The sequence below is a fragment of the Erithacus rubecula genome (genome assembly GCF_903797595.1).
Source record: "Erithacus rubecula genome assembly, chromosome: 6".
NCBI lineage: Eukaryota > Metazoa > Chordata > Aves > Passeriformes > Muscicapidae > Erithacus > Erithacus rubecula.
Window position 1 is genome coordinate 39881222 of NC_136688.1, and position 12257 is coordinate 39893478.

General features: G+C 42.4%; 1 protein-coding gene across 1 annotated transcript in view; it reads left to right on the forward strand.

Moving 5' to 3' along the window:
* Positions 1 to 3432: 3432 nt before the first annotated feature.
* The window catches only part of LOC306803918 (neurexin-3-like), a 75801-nt gene continuing 66976 nt past the window's right edge, over positions 3433 to 12257 (forward strand). The window contains exon 1 of the mRNA XM_079309904.1: positions 3433 to 3559. The gene's annotated coding sequence lies outside the window, so the exon portion shown is untranslated. The remainder of the gene's footprint in view (positions 3560 to 12257) is intronic.

Sequence of the window (12257 nt, forward strand, 5' to 3'; positions counted from 1 at the left end):
ATTAACAGCTTTACATGCCTTGTTTCAGTGAACTCCTCATCGGGTGGGCAAGGCTGTGTCCACTTCTCAGTAATCAGTACAGCTGTAATTCATTGGGAAAGATTGCCTTCTGCAATTTCCCTACAAACCTATCTTCCCACATTCTTGCACTCAGGGGCAGTCAGAGGGGCATATAATGTGTGGGGAGGGGATTGGGGAGAAGAAGGTAGAGAAGAGAGTCTTGGCAGAGCAAAAACTTCTGTGTTTTACAGCTCTTCCTACAGCTCACAGATCATCACCTGTGTTTTCCTATCCTCACACCCATCTTTTCTATTAAAGAGGTCACCTCTTGTTGTGACAGCTTTAAGACAACTCTTCCACAAAGATTCAAAATCTTCAGTTTAGTTATTCTGTTCCCATGCTCCTGGGCAGTCAGTGCTCATTACCAGAACCTCATTAAACACACTGAGTTGTGAATGGCTTGTTTCCAATCACATGGAGTTATATCTAGCATGCCACTGGACCTGTTCTGAACTCCACAAAAGAAAGATCTCAGACCATTAGGGGAATGTAGACCATTATTTGGTATGCAGAGCTGATTGATCCAGGAGCATCGATTCAGGCAAGACCCCAGTACCTCCCAGTTAATCCATTTAGCACTGTGTTTGCATGTTTGCTGAGGCATTCAAAGGGGCCTTATGGAAAGAAGGATTTCTCTATAATGAATGGAAACAAACAAGATCAAAAGACAGAGATAAGCAAACAGACAGGATTTCAAACCTAACCTGTGTTTAAACTGAGTGGCTGTCAATATTAATAACATAAAAGCAGCAGTGAAGTGTGGCTGACACACACCAGGTAGAGAATGCTTAGAGACATCTGAAAATCCCATCAGAAATTGCAAAGGCAAATGTAATTAGCATGTCTGGAATTGTCTTAATTCATTGGGTTCATATTGTCTTAGAAGCTGGCAAGGATCCTCTGCACATAGCTTGTGCAGGCAGGACTTTGTCCTTTTCCAGTCCTTTTACCCCTTTTTGGCAGTCGATGAATGGAGTTAGGGGGTGATGCTAACACAGGATGTTCCTGCCTGTGGCATAAGGCACTTTCTCAATCTATTCAGGATTCAAGACTTATTGAAACTGCAGACCCTACTTGTCAGTTCTGCATGCTGGAAGAATTCAATTCTGCTCTGACTAAAGATGGAGGTCAGAGGACAGAGGCATTATCTGAATGATGTGGAGACCTCTAGCTGGGCTTGCTGATGCTGATGTAGGCTGGGAGAGCAAAGTTGTGTGAGGGAAAGAGCAGAGAGGCCAGTGTGAGATACTGAAAAGGGTAATGGCTCAAACATTTTTAAAATCAGTGAAGCCCACCCCCCCCAAATATGCCTACTGATGGGAATTTGGACCATGAGTTAAGCCACCTGATGGGACAAATAAGCAAGGATAGGGAGGAGAATATGTCCACAAGGAAAGCCAAACTCAGCAGCTGTGCTGAAAATGAGCTCTGGCTAGATTTGGCAGTGGGAGGCCATAGCCCACCAATGTATTTCCTGAGGTTGGGTTTGGATACTCTTCCTTCAGCTGAGGAAGGAGAGTTGTTGGGTGTGTGATGGTGTAACTTCTGGTCGGGATAAGACAGAGGGGCTGAGCACACACTACCAGAGGCAACAAGCCAGATAAGGAGACCTGTGGAGAATCCTCCCTCGCACAAATGGGCTCATTTTAAAACTGTCTGTCCTGCCCCTGGAAAGGTCACATTCACACGGGGATTCATGTGAGAGGCAGCTGTCATGCTTTAAAAGGTGTCATAAACCATCAAAGATCCCCAAAGTGCCCCCAGACTCGTTTCTGAGGCATTTCTCCAGAAGACTGTACATGATCCAAAGTGTTGCAACAGATCCAGAGTTGCTTGCAAAAGACAATATGTGGTATACATATACATAGGTATATGTGGAAATGCCTCAGCACTTACCCTGCAGGCACATATACCTGAACTACAATAATCCATGGAACTCTGTGTTTTGTGAAACTCCCACCACTGAGAAGACTGGACAAGAGGACCAGTGGGATGCCACTGGGTCCACAGAGTCGTGGTATCTTTTACTTAATCTCTCTCATTCTCTTTCTCCCCTTTCACCCCTTTTCTGTTTCTTTCCATCTGTCTTTCTACCCCACATTTATTGTTAAATAAAATCCTTACTATTGCTTTCAGCATGTGGTCTTGTTTGCTCTTTAATTTGGGCAGAGGCATCTCTCTAATAATTTCAAAAATTGGATCTTAACAGCAAGTTGCAAGATGCCTTCATCAAAACCAAGGGATGATTGAATTGACTGTGGATGTGCACTGCCTTTGTAGGACCAGACCCAAATGCAGATACAGTACAATGAGGAATACAAAACCAACAGGTAGAGGGACAGATTGGAGAAATCAGGTATGAAGGCAATGGAGGAGCTGAAACTGCAGTTTAATGTATGTACAAGTGCACATTTAGCAGGCAGTGGCTGATGACAACATAGGGATTTGGGAGCTCCACAGTAAATTTCCAAAGCCATTTGCTCAGCATATTAGTGTATAACCCAGGAAATCAATAGCCAAAAAGTGTGGTTTATGTTGAAGCTGGCAGAGAGGTACAAAATCACAGTAAATAAATGCAGAATGACTACACTCTCATGTCTGGCGGAACTGTGGAAGGGCTACAGTGCACTCAGCTACATTTTTTTGATGTGACATTGGCAATGGAAGGAGAGCCTCTGGTGGAATATTTGGCAGGATTTGAAGCAGTGGTGGTGGGAGTACCTTGTGGACTCAGGGTGCAGAGCAGGCTGCTTTTAGTGTCAATCAGGGCACTAGCCCTATACAAGGTGGGTCAGCTCCACAAGTGTCAGCTGTAAAGAGACATGATTTGATTTAATGAACTCATCCAGGCAACCAAAGGGCTAATATGATTCCTAAAATACAAACACTACAGGGAAATCCATTAACTGTGACTGAAATAAAAGCCTAGCTGGAAATGAATCACAGACCCCGCTGTCACAGAGCAGTGGTTCCTGGCTGCTAAGTCATCAGCACAGTACCCAGAACACAAGTGAACAGGCATTGCTAACCCCAAGACTCCTGACTAGTTCTGAAGAATATCAGCTATTTCTAGTTGGGTTTATGTGTCAGTGCTGACACCATTTCTTTCCACAGCTGGTAAAGAAAAGGTGTGACAGCAATGCAACAACAAGCCAGGTGGAGAGCAAGGTGAGTGAATAGCACAGTTTGGAGGAGATGGGAGAAGAAAGCTGAAGTTGATTAGGGGCTGAGGAGGTCATACAAGCAGATACAGAGCATTGCTTGATTTCTAAATGAATCCCAGCTGTAGAAATGCTATTCTTGAGCCAACAGGTTGCTGCTGGAGCTTGGATCCCCGGTCAAGGAGGTCTGGTGAGAGCAGTGGGCAAAACTAGATTTTCTGTCAAATACCTGTCTGGAGGTCACCACAAACTCTGGGTGAGTAAGGCTGGACAGAATGACACTGGAATCAAAAAAAGGAAATGGGATGAGAGCAAGAGACTACAGAGCATCTTTCCAGGTGATGTCTTGGTTTGAGTTGTCTATGATCAAATGGGTATATCAAGTGAAATGTCAAAGTGAACTGCTGCTCTTGCTTCCCTGGGGAGTGGTCAGAGCTGAAATAACTCAGCAGCCCTGGGCTGGTGGATTTGTTTTTATTTCAAAACATAATGATATTATTTCTCTCCTCCTACTGCCCTTTTTTTCCCAAGTGTTTAGAATTGGTATTTGTGCTATAACTAGGTCAGGGAACCTAAGTAGGTCAGGGTGACTCTCTAAATGTGGCAGATCTAGAAGTAAAGCTGGAGAGGGAAGACCTGACTGTGTGTATAAACAAAAGGTGGCAAGCTGAGCCTAGTGGGAGGGATGATCCTTCAGGAAAGTGGTGAGAGCTGAGAAATACCTGTATGGGAACTGAGAGAGTGAGGTGTGGGGCAGGGAACAGGGTCTGAGAGAGCAACAGGTTTGGGCATGGAGGACAAGCTGATGGAAGAGTAGGGAAGAGAATGGGCTTATAGCTGTAGATGTAAGGAGAGCAGGGAAAGGGTGAAAGGGTTAGAGAGGGTCTAAGGCTGAGGAGGGAAAGAGCAAGAGATGTATAGGTGGGAGCAGCTTAGAAGGACTGGGCATGGAGTTGCATGGAGGACAGAAGGTGGCAAAACAGAGTGTATCTGGGAGGGAAAGAGTGTGAAGGGCACAACAGGGATGATGTTTTTAACTAGAGAGTGGAAAATGAGAGATCAGGGACAGAAGAATGTGGTATTCATGTTGTGTGAAGCCGCCAATCTCAGCAAAGGTGTGGTGAAGCTGCCATTGTATCCTTTCCCTCCCCTCTGGAAAGGGTCAGCATGCTAAAGGCAAAATTACAGAAGAGAAGGGACCTGTGAGTGTGCTTGTGCTTCTCAATTGCACCTCATTTTGCAGGGCATTGCTGACTTTGATGTCAAAGCTCTGACTCCCATCCAAGGCTTGGTGTTCTTCCGCTGGAGTCATCAAAATTTGCTCCCCTCAAAAGCAAAGATGATGAAGTTGCAGCAATGGGAAGAGACATTTTTACATCAAAGACAGAACCCCCCAGGGTTTGAAAGTTAATCATTTTTATGTGTCTAATTTTGTGTCTTAGTCACCTAATTCCTTGCGTGTTTGAGGTTGCCAGGTTGAAAATGATGGAACCCCTCAAACTATTGTTCCATGAAACTGTGGAGACTTCATTTCCCCATCTCCTTCTTTTATCACATTACCAAAACTGTGCCTCCATGCAGGCTGTGTCTGCTGTGGGAGGGCATTCTGGGTCTGCTTCACACACTTGGGAATACTTCTTTCTGAACTGAGTAGGAGACACTGCATTGCACAGTACCTTGTGGTCTCTTGGGCAGCTTGTGTCTGTGTTCAGCCCAGCTCCCACAGCTCCTCTCCTCATAATGGTCTTGCTGCCCCATTACAGTGTGTGTAGTGCTGCTCAGAGGACAGAGTGGCAGCCTGCAGGGGGAATGGTCCTGTTTTATTGTCATTGTCAGCCCTGGCTGTAAGATCCACTGGGTAGTGTTGGCAGTGGGGCAACCAGAGCTGTCATCTGAGGCTTGTGTACAGAGACCTGCTGTACCTGAGCCTTTGTCAATGGTCCTTACTCCTGCAGTTGCCCTATTAATACTGGAAGTAATTTTAGTTTTATTCTTCCATGGAGGTTATTAGTCCTGATCTAGCTGCTGTTCAAGTTTTATGGGGTTTAGCTTTTTCTCTTTGTTTTGGATAGTTATTACATGGCACCTTACTGAAATTTACCTCTTAGGGGTAAGGGCGGTGAATTTGCAAGAGAAAGAAGGACAAAAAAGGACATATTTGTTAAGGAGGAGGTGAGTCTCCTAGTGATACCAGCCTGGTGAGCATTCTCTTTTTGATTAGCAGAGATGTTGGCAGTAAAGGGGGTGTGCAGCTTTGGTTCTAGCAGCCAAATCCACTGATTAGCTTTGGGCCACTGGCAGTTCTGGGACTATTAGATCTTTAAAGTTATCTCTGCATAGGCACTGCAAACAGATGTAATCAGTTGGAATCAGTGGGCAGTGGTTAGATAGACCTGATAGGGATACAGTGTTATATTGCTGGGATATTAATAAGAAATGTTCAAGATAATTGTTATGTACTAGCACATAGATCCTCCAAGTACAGGGCAAGAAAGGCTTTAGGATATTGACTTTAAGTTTTTTTTGTTGACTGTTTTTTTTTTTAAACCAAAATAGCTATATGAATGCAAGAGCTGACAGGGCAGCAGCATTTACTCTTCACTGGCTGTAGAGCAGATGTGCCTATGGACACTGCAATAATCCCCTAAGAGGAGAGGGTAAATTTGGGTTCTTATACAGAACAGTTGGAGCCTCATCTGGAGATGTTCTTTAGGGTGAATTAAGCCTTAGGATAATCCTAATTTGTTGTAATTCCAAAGGTGTGATTTCATAACACTATAGTAGTCAGCTAAAGAGTATTAAGCAAAAACTTTAAAAAAGTTGAGAAACATAAAAACATGTTTGGTTGTTTTTTCCCCCAGTTATTTCAGAGTTTTTCTTCATGGTGAAATTTTTCCTCAGTACTTCAATTTACTAGAAAAAAATGGAGTACAGTTATTAATTCCCTTTGGGCTATAATTTATAGCCATTTGATCTTTTTCTTTACTCCAAATACTACTTCTGACCATGAACACTTATATTACTTTTAAAAAATGCAAAACAAATATGAACTTATTTTGATGGCGAAATGTGCCTTGAAAGAAAATATTATAGTTAGAATATTTCCAAATATTTTATTTGATGAAACACCACGGAATTATGTGGAAATTAGACTGCAATATGAAAAGCTGAGCTGTCCAAGTGAAGCAGGGAATTAATGTCACAAGTTTGTAATTGAGTTTTTTGAATACAAAAACAAATTTTGCAAAATCACTAGCAACTTTTCAGAGCTGTGATGACAGCACCTGATTTGTTATTATTACTCCAATTATTATTATTATTATTGTCACAATTAAGCTTTATCCATCTGCTTTCTTCTGTGAGCACATTAAGAACAAAGACCACTCTGGGACTTCACAGAGAGCTCAGACAACACCAAAGCAGTGTAGCAATGTGCATTAGGAGGGGGAATCACCACAGAGATAAGGCAAACACTTGGGATTAGTGGTCAGCAGAGTCACTGGAATCCACTGTGGTACTGATACCTCTTGAAAAGGAGCCCCAAGAGTTGAAGAATTACAGAATACTGTTATGCCTTGCCTGGCTGTTATGAAATCATAGCTGGGGCTGGTATCCAGCTGGTTCAGGTCTCCACTTGAATGAGTTTCTTCCTCTCTGTCTCCACTGTTTTTTTTTTGTTTTTTTTTATGTGCTCCTCTCTTAGTACCTTCAAAAGCACCTCCCTGCCCTGCCTCCCAGTGTCACTTTCATAACAGCTCAGCTCTGTGCTGCTTCCCAGGCATCTTCCTCATACCTCGCTGGTATGAGGAATGCCTCCTTTCTTACAGAGGCACTGTGGTTCACAGGACCCCTACATTTCCCCTGCTTCAAAATGCAGCAAATGGAGGACCTACATACTGGTTAAGATCATAAAATGGTTTGGATCAGAAGGGACCTCAAAGATCATTGCATTCCAACCCCCTGCCATGGGCAGAGGTGCCTTCCAATAAATCAGGTTGTTCAAATTTCTGTCCCACCTTGCCTTGAACACTTCCAATCATGGGGCATCCACAACTTCTCTGGGCAACCTGCCCCAGTGCCTCATTTCCTTTTGAAAGCCTGAGAGTTAAAAGCTTTTTAGGGAGAGATACGAAGGAAATCTGTTACACACATGAGGAGAAATCTGATCATATATATCTGCTGGAAGCATCTGCAAATTAAAGAAGGAAGGTTAAGAGTGTGTTTAGCAGAAGTTTGCATAGCAAGTAAGATGTGAAGGTGCAGATAAACAGTTATTAAACTATTGACACTACCTGTAGCACTGCTAAAATCTTTAATCTGTTAATGTGTCTTATATTAAATTACAAAGATAACTCCATGGTTGCATTTTATGATTTCTAGACATTAAATATGGTGTTGATGTCAGCTTTTGCCCTGGACTAGTAGTATGACCAAGAGAAGGCTATAGAGGAATATTTGCCTTATACAAGATGTTGAAAAGGCCTTTCATAACTTTTCAGGTAGATTCTGTGTTGCTTTCCTCTTTGCTTAGTGTTTGACACTGGATTCTTTGAAATGTATCCAATTCTTCCTACAGATAAACTCCATGCAAGATGTGTCAGTAGCACTGGCGCACACATTCCTACAGAGGGTCTTATGGTATTCTGGGAACCTGGTCTTCACTGTGCCACTAGGGCAGAAAGATCCTGTGTTCTGGGCCTTGACCTGCAGCTCTGGAGATCTGCATTTAATTTTCAGTTCTGCCACATACTTCCCAAGTGACCTTGTGCGAGTCATTTATTCTCTCAGCATTTAATTATCACCCTTTTGCAGATGAGAAGTTGACACTTCTCTGCCTTCCAGAGAGTAATGTGAGGATAAATTCATCAACCTTCATGTTCTGCTGTGAACAATGGGAGTTCACTGAGGCAAAGCAAAGTCCAATGAGGAGATGAGGCAGCATAGGGAACCAAAGCAAGGATGAAGCCCATTTTAGCTAGCTGGAGAGCTGTCCTATATGATGTCTTGCAGGGATTTACATCAATCCTCTTGAGTGTGCAGTGGTATGACCTCAGCATCCTAGCTTTCATTACAGTGACAAAGTGGAGGGTGGGGGAACACGAGGTTCCTGGGAATCCTTTAGTAAGCAGTCATCAGATGGCTCATTCACTTATGTCACTTTTTTGTGATGCTCCTGCCTTTTCATTTCTGTAGCAAGTCTGAGTCAAGCATGGAAAACGGTCATTTACTGAGATTACAGAATGTGGGTAGTATCACAAATAGGAGGAAAAGGTGCAAAGCATAAAAATGCTCTCTGAGAGAAAATGTTCCATGCCAGTCTGTGTTGTCATTGTGATTTGTTGTTCTAGAACAGTTGAACATTTCTATTCTCACTGCAAAAAGACTTCAACTGTATGGAACATATCCAGTGTTCCCTAAGGAGATGGCTTTCATTTTTACAGGTGACAGCTGTGGGTCTGGATCACATGAACATATATCTTGACCTTGAAGTTATTAAAAAATAGGCACAATTCAGAGGAGTAGAATTGCTTCTGAGGTGTTGGAGTCAGCAGCCTGTTTATCTCTTGACTGTGGTTAGTCACTGAGTACATACCATAGACACTTAACAGTCCAAACAGTGCCTCCCTTGTCTGGTTTTTGTTGGAAACTTCCAAGCAGAGGACTAGCTGCCCCTTCCTTTGTAGCTGTTCCTGCAAGTAATTCAAACTTGTTAACTGGTGTTTTGCAGCTGTTGCTCTACCAGTGTTCTGAAGGGTGGATTTCAAGTGCCTTTCTCATCTTGCTCCTTCAAGAGCAGGTGAGCATTGAGCATCCTTCTGTGTAGCCAGAGCATGAACTCAACCTAGAAGTCATTTGGTTTGCCAAGTTACATATGGCATTTGGCCTCTTCATGTATGGATGAAGGCAATTGCTTGCCGCCAGTATAGAAAAATACTTTCACGTAGTTCTGGTCTAATTTTTTGTTTATTCTCCACAGCTTTTCTTAAAGCTAAATGGAGCTTCAGATTTTTAGCACTTTGGATTGTCATGTTACAAGACAGACCCCTTCTCTGTTAATGGAAGTTACTGACTGTGTAGATGGAAAACATTTATAAAAACTAGACTTCATTATACTTTTCAGGTACTGAAAATCTACTTTTTCCACTTGCTGCTTGATATTAGATTAAAAAAAAAAACAACAAAAAACAACTAAACAACACGCATTGGTAATTGATTGAATTTCACAATGAAGTTCTCTTGTTTTGGAGCTTCCAGGAAATATAGATAGTCTGTTTGGATATGAACATTTTGGGATCTTTTGGAAGCCTTCTGCCTGTGAATCTCTCAGTTTTTTATAAGATGATACTGTATCTTGGCTAGCAGGCTCCAAGATGCCAAGTAAAAAAGAGAATAGAGACTTGGGGGACCAGATTTGTGAATATTCAAATGGCTAATGGTAATCTCTTTCAGTTTGAATAAGGTACTTGTATATCTTTAGGATGTAAGATCTAACTGGGGAGGCAAGTTCATGAGGGTGGGGTTTGTTTTTTGTTTGTTTGGGTTTTTTCTTATTTGGTTTTTGTTTGGGTTTTGTTTGGTTTTGCTTTGTTTGTTTGTTTGTTTGGGGTTTTGGAGGGGGGTTGTGGGGGTGGGTTGGTTTCCTTTCTGTCCCAATGGCATTTTAAAAATCTTTTTCCCAACATTTCCAATGTTAGGAAGAATTCCAGGAAAATCAAGCAGCCTGTGAGAAGTAGATGCTGCCTCTGCTGCATCTTCATCCTGGCTTCTCTGGAGTAATATTGTAGTGCATAAAACATGTTCCCTGTTAGGAAAAAATGTGCTGTAAAGAAGGAAGTCTAAGTAAATATACAATAAAGAGATGTATAAAAGTGTCTTCAAGAGAGAATTCATGGCTCTGTTAGTATCACAAGGAGATTTTTGTGGTGGTTTTTAAAGGCCTTTGCTGTAGTACAGGGAATGACTCTAATGCCAAACTTTAAACCCCATGCTGAAAACAAACAGCCAGCATGTTCTCAGCCTTTTCAGCATCTGTTAAATAAGGCAGTATAAAGAGCTGTGCTATGGATATTAGAGGCTTGGCACAATCCTAGTCTAGCTGTCACTGGAAGAGGTATTTCTAAAATGTGCTAGGGAGCAAATATGGTATTGCAGCTAATAGTAAAGCAGCCCTAGCAAAATGCCTTTGGAACTCACATGAGGTATGATAATACAACAAGATCTTTCATCAAAAAATTGTAGGGTGGGGAATGAACAAAACCTTCCTCTTCCTGCAGTGTGTCAGGTCATATGGGTGGGTACAGCTGATACTTAGGCACACGTAAAAGAACTTGGCAACAGGAAGTGAAGGGAAGTCACATGCTTAGCAGAAACTTCAAGGGCACGCTCAGGAGACAGAATGTAATTACTCAGTTTGGATTTTGGCCATGACAGTGAGTTAACTCTCAGAGCAAGTATGGTTTTATTTATCTCTCTTCCCCATCCTGAGAGTTCCAAAGATTAGAGGGAGGCATTTAGGACCCTTTATTAATTTTTTGATAAGGTTTTCTTATTGCTTGCATTCTTATAATATCTGAGCCTTAAAAACATGAATTAATTTGGTCTAATATATATCTGTGACTCTGAGAAGTATTTTCCCAGCTGTCTTTTCACACCTAGAAATGGTCCCTGAGAGAAGTATGAGATTGGGGCAATTTGGTTTGTTCCTTGCATTGGGGATTACAGTTTTTGTTGCTATCCTTTTTCACAAGGGAAGGGCATAAATATCCAGGTTAGAAAACAATGGGTAATTTAATGAGCCCTAAAAGACCTAGTGAAAAACAGGGCATTTCCCCTCACTGCTGCCCTTACTCATGATGAGCACAGAGCAAGGGGCCAATCACTGTATATTTCATGAACAAAATATCAAGTTTGTTCCTGTACAGTGTATTGTACGTTAGGCAGCTGGTCTGTCTCCTCTTCCTTCTGGCTGACAGTAGGATTCTCTGATCAGGTAAGGTTTCCTGTTATGTGAGCCCTACCAGTGGAATGCACATGGAGTGTGTGCATCCTTTCATTAAAATGTTGCTTTTGATGAAAGAGATGAGATACTGTGCTGGTTTGGGTTGGAGTAAATTTTCTTTATAGTGGCTGGTATGGGGCTTGTTTTGGATTTGTGCTGTATACAGGGTTGATAATGGAGAGATGGTTTTGATAATAGATGTTTTTGTTGTTGGTGGGCAGGGCTTACACAGAGCCAAGGCCTTTTCTGCTTTCTGCACTGCCAAGCTGGTGAGGAAGTTGGGGGGGCAGGGGATATTGGGAGAGACACAGCCAGGACAGATGATCCAAACTGACCAAAGGGATATCCCAGACCATGTGATATCATGCTCAGTATAGAAAGTGGGGAGAAGCAGGAGGAGAGGGATGTTTGGGGTGGTTTGTTTCCGTTGTCTTGGTGACTTCCCAAGTCACCATCATGTGTCATGGGGCCCTGCTCTCCTGGAGATGGCAGGAAGGTTCAGCCATGGGAAGCAGTGAACTTTTTCCTTGTTTTGCTTTGTTTATGTGTGTGGCTCTTGTTTTATCTACATATACTGTCTTTATCTCAACACGTGGGTTTTCCAGCTTTTACCATTCTGATTCTCTGCCTGATCTTGCTGGTTTGGGGAGTAATGGGCTGTGTGATGCCTGGCTACTGGCTGGGGTTAAACCATGAGAGATATGATTCTCTCCACTTTTTTTTACTATTTCCTGCAGAACAGCTGCAGAGTGTTCTGAGGCTTGCTGTTGTTTAAGGCCCCTATCAGCATAGGAATAACTAGATAGTTTTGGTGATTCAAAATAAAAAGATAAAGGCATGTAAGCTGCAGAGAGATTACCATCCAAGTAATATTTAAGTTATTTGTTTTGTAATCCATAGTCTATAGCAATTCCTCTTGCCATAGGAATAGATGAGCTATGGACTGCTTTAAGTCAGGTCATGCTTCAGGGTGCAGAAATCTGAGTTCAGAGTGCTCCACAGAAGACTTTTGTACACAGAAAGGTTTACATCCATTG